This window comes from Sminthopsis crassicaudata, chromosome 2 (assembly GCF_048593235.1).
Source record: "Sminthopsis crassicaudata isolate SCR6 chromosome 2, ASM4859323v1, whole genome shotgun sequence".
NCBI classification, from domain to species: domain Eukaryota; kingdom Metazoa; phylum Chordata; class Mammalia; order Dasyuromorphia; family Dasyuridae; genus Sminthopsis; species Sminthopsis crassicaudata.
In genome coordinates, this window is record NC_133618.1 from 544990102 (window position 1) to 544995013 (window position 4912).

At 35.0% G+C, this 4912-nt stretch overlaps 1 non-coding gene across 1 annotated transcript; it reads left to right on the forward strand.

Moving 5' to 3' along the window:
• The first annotated feature begins 1322 nt into the window (after positions 1–1322).
• TRNAK-CUU (transfer RNA lysine (anticodon CUU)) lies at positions 1323–1395 on the forward strand. The gene has a single exon. It is a non-coding gene; the product is annotated as a tRNA-Lys (tRNA).
• Positions 1396–4912: the final 3517 nt, after the last annotated feature.

Here is a 4912-nt window from a genome sequence, read left to right on the forward strand (position 1 = left end):
ATAAATCTTGCCTGGATGCTTTCTCACTTGCTCTTGAAGTTCCTTCAAGAGCTGATATATATTGGAGGCTACAAATTTTATTTGGGCTGTGGCAATTCTTTGTACTACACCTACTGAATAGGCTGAATCAGTAATTATATTAATGTCTCCTGGGTAATAAGTAAGAGCTAGCATGATAGCAAATAATTCATTCTGTTGAGTGGACTGAAAAGGAGTCCTGATTACTCTCTTTATAGTTAAGTCCTGAGAGTATACAGCACAAATATTATGTTTGGATGCATCTGTAAAGATGGTCAATCCTTTAAGAGGAACTTTAGAAACCTTTTCTTCAAGAATCCATCACCAATTATGTAATAGTCTGGTTATCTTTAATGGAGACCCGTGTGTAAAATTTGGAGACATGGCTAATAAAATTTGCCACTCTCAGATGGTTTCACAGCACACATTAAGTTATGCATTAGTATAAAAGGTGTATATCTCGTCAGATCTTATCCCAGATAATTGTATTGCTTGCTTAATGGCCTTTAATAAAATTCTAGCCACAAGCACTGGGTAAGGAGTAAGGCTTTGTTCTGGTTGTGCTGGGAGGTTCACCCACTCAATCACACTGTCTCCTTGATGAAGGACTGCTGTGGGTGCCTCTTTTGTAGCAAAAACTGATATTTCCAAGGGTTTTTGAGTGACTCTCTCAACCACATTGGATAAAGCCAGTTCAATTTCTCTCAAAGCCTCTTGTGCTTCTTTTGTAAGCTGGTGTGGTGAATTTAAAGCACTGTCTCCCCTTAAAATGTCATATAGAGGTTGCAGTTGATTGGTAGTTAGGCCTAACACTGGATGCATCTATTGGATATCTCCTATTAATTTTTGGAAATCATTTAAGGTGTTCAACTTCTCTGTTCTTAAAGAAAGCTTTTGTACTGTGAGTGTCTTAGGATATACTTCATATTCTAAATATTGAAAAGGAGCATGTCTTTGAATTTTTTCTGTAGTTATATGCCGTTTGTAGTACTTTAGTGTTTCCATGGCCTTTTATAGACATGCTTCTAACATTTGTTCCTCAGGTGCACATCCCAAAATATCATCTATATAATGTAACAATATTACTTTTGGAAATGCTTTTCTTACTGGAACAAGAGCAGCAGCAACATACATTTGGCACATAGTAGGGCTGTTTTTCATTCCCTGTGGCAAAACTGTCCATTCATATCTTTTATAAGGCTCAGCCAAATTAATACTAGGCACTGAAATAGCAAATCTTTTCATATCCTCCTTATCTAGAGGGATAGAATAGAAAAAATCCTTAATGTCTATAACCCATAGAGGCCCGGCTAGCTCAGTCGGTAGAGCATGAGACTCTTAATCTCAGGGTTGTGGGTTCGAGCCCCACGTTGGGCGCCAATCTGTAACGGGCTGTTGTCTCCAGAAACTGCCGATTGCTCTCTGGTCTAGAGGAGAGACTTCTTCCTCCAGAGAGCCGCCTCAAGTCTGGTCCAAACAAGACTCTCTATCTTTCGAGTGCCGCCCTCTTTTATCCTCCCAGAGAATGGGTGTGGGATAACACAAGGGCTTCTGGGAAAAATTACTTCAACCAATGAACTTGCTCCTCCTAAGCATGCAAGCTCCTCCCCAGGAGTAAAACTCCCAGTAAAGGACTGGAACTAGAGAATTGCTAAGTACTGACTTAGCACTTATTAGCACTTAGTAAGAACCTAATATCTCATTATTTTATTAGCACTTAGTAAGAACCTAACAGCAAAAGGGAAAACCATGGAAGAGTTTAAAACAAACAAAACAAAACAAAACAAAAAAAAAAAAAAACAGAAAAAAGAAGTGAACATGGTAAATGTTGATTTACATTCAGTCAGTCTCCTTAGTTCTTTTTCTGGATGCAGATGGCATTTTCTGTCCAGAGTCTGTTAGGACTGCTGGAAGCACTGAACCATTGAGAAGAACCAAGTCTTTCATAGTAGATCATCAAATACTCTTGCTGTTATTCTGTACAATGTATTCCTGGTTCTGCTTGTTTCACTTAGCATCAGTTCATGTAAATCTTTCCAGGCCTTTATAAAATCAGCTTGTTTATCATTTTTTATAGAATAATAATATTCTATAACCTTCATATACCACAACTTATTCATCCATTCTCCAATTTATGGGAATCTACTCATCTTACAATTCTTTGCTACCAGGAAAAGAGCTGCTACAAACATTTTTGAACATGTGGGTCCTTTTTGCTTTCTTATGATTTCCTTGGGATCCAAACCCAATAATGGCACTACTGGGTCAAAGACTATACACAGCTTGATAGTCCTTTTGGCATAGTACTGGATTGCTGTCCAGAATATTTGGATCATTTCACAGCTCCACCAACAATGCATTAGTATCCCAGCTTTTGCATATCACCTCCAGCATTTATCATTATCCTTTCCTGTCATCTTAGTCAATCTGAGAGGTATGATATGGTATTTCAGAGTTGTTTTAATTTGTATTTTTTCTTTTTCTTTTTAATTATAGCTTCTTATTTACAAGATATATGCATGGGTAATTTTTTAGCATTGGTAATTGCAAAACCTTTTGTTCCAACTTTTCCCCTCCTTCCCCCCACCCCTTCCCCCAGATAGCAGGTTAACCAATAAATGTTAAATATGTTAAATTATAAGTTAAATACAATATATGTATACATGTTCAAGGAGTTATTTTGCTTTGCAAAAAGAATCGGACTTTAAAATAGCATAGTTCTTTATACATTTTAGAAATGAACCTATTTCCCCCAATTTTGCACTTTTCTTTTAATCTTGTTTCTGTATATATATGTATATATATATTTATATATGTGTATATAAATATGTATATATATACATATATAAATATATATATACATATATAATATGTTATTATAAATTTATATTTTCCCACTTGTTTAGATCTGACTTTATTTGTGTGAGAAGTGTTTTGTACTTGTGCTCATATAGTTCTTGGGTTTTTCTTGCAAGTATTCCTCCAAGAATTTTATTTTATTTACAGTCATTTTAAATGGAATTTCTCTTTCTATCTCTTTCTGATGGACTTTATCAGTAATATAAAGAAATGCTGATGATTTTTGTGGGTTTATTTTATATCCTGCAACTTTTCTAAAGCTGTGAATTGTTTCCAGTATTTTTTTGGATGATTTTTTAGGATTCTCTAAGTATATCATCATATCATCTGCAAAGGGTAATAGTTTTATTTCCTCATTGCCTATTCTAATTCCTTTAATTTCCTTTTCTTTTCTTATTGCTAAAGCCAATATTTCTAGTACAATGTTGAATAATAGTGGTGATAATGGGCATCCTTGTTTCACCCCTGATCTTATGGGAATGCGTCCAGCTTCTCTCCATTACAAATAATGCTTGCTGTAGGTTTTGGATAGACACTGCTTATTATTTTTGGAAAGCTCCTCTTATCCCTATGCTCTCTAGTGTGTTTTAAATAGGAATAGGTGCTGTATTTTGTCAAAAGCCTTTTCTGCATTTATTGAGATTATTATATGATTTCTATTGGTGTTGTTATTGATATGGTCAATTATGTTAATAGTTTTCCAGGTATTGAATTATCCCTGCATTCTTGGTATAAATCCCACTTGGTCATAGTGTGTTATCTTGATGGTAAGTTTCTGTAATCTCTTTGATAATATTTTATTTACATTGTTGTATCAATATTTATTAATAGCAGTGTCCAAATTATCTGAATACATGGCAGATAAATGGTTTGCTGCTGGAGTCAGGAAGATGTGAGTTCAAATTCTGCCTCAGCCATTTATCAGCTATGTCACCCTGGGCACTAGTCACCTATTCTCTTTGTGTTTAGGTTTCCTAAACTATAAAATTAGAGGATTGGACTTTTTGGTTTCATATCTCTCTCTCATCTTTGAATTTGTGCTCCTAAAATCTGGTGTCTCATATTTTCATGAGAACATTGAAAGAAAAATGAAGAAAATAAATGTTAAATAATTGAGATCTTTCCAGGTACTAATTTAAAATTAACTACTTAGATGATAAAATCAGTGGAACTCAAACCATCTAGTCACCAAGTTGTCACAGATGACCTGAAAGGTTGAGAACTTGGCACCTTTGTCCTGACTTTCTACTTTGAGGATTATATTCAGATAAAGTCAGTGTTGCCATTTTCCCTCAGAACAAAAAGGAATTTTTTACCTTTTCCAGAGTAACATATAGTCATTCACTTGCATTATAGTTATATTAAATGAAATCTATAAATAATTTTAGAAAATGGTAATATACCTGAAAACCAGGATTTGGATCTTACAGAATACCACATTGACAAACTCAGTTCTCTAAGCCAAATGGAACTGGTAAGCTCCCAGATGAGCAAAAACCAAGAAGAAAAAAAAAAAAGATATTCTCTCATCAGCTTACCAAGTTTTATAGACCAGGGGAACTCTCCTAGTGACAGCTTCACCAGTTTAGTCAAATGATACTAATTTTCTATTAATTCTTCCAGGTATTCAGGGTTCAAATGTCCTTGGGGGTTATTGGGAGAAGGGAAAGGAAGAAGCATTTATCATGTGCCAGACTCTGTCCTAAATGCTTTACAAAGGTCTTATTTGGTATTATTACCCCCATTTTACAGTTGAGGAAACTGATATAAACAGAAAACAAAAAATATCCTTAGTTCTTATTTAATTGGTATTATACTCTGTCTTACCTATGTGCCAGAGATAGATCACATGAGTCTCTAGAAAGAAGTCTTACAAATCACTGCTCTTCTCTCCCTCTTTTCCTCCCCTCCTTTTCTCTCTCTCTCTCCTGCAGCATAAGATGGTTGTAGGAGGTAGCCCCTCCTATACTTTTTCTAACTACCCTGGTACCTAATAAATGACTTTATAAAAAAATTCAAGGTATTCTTTTTCTTA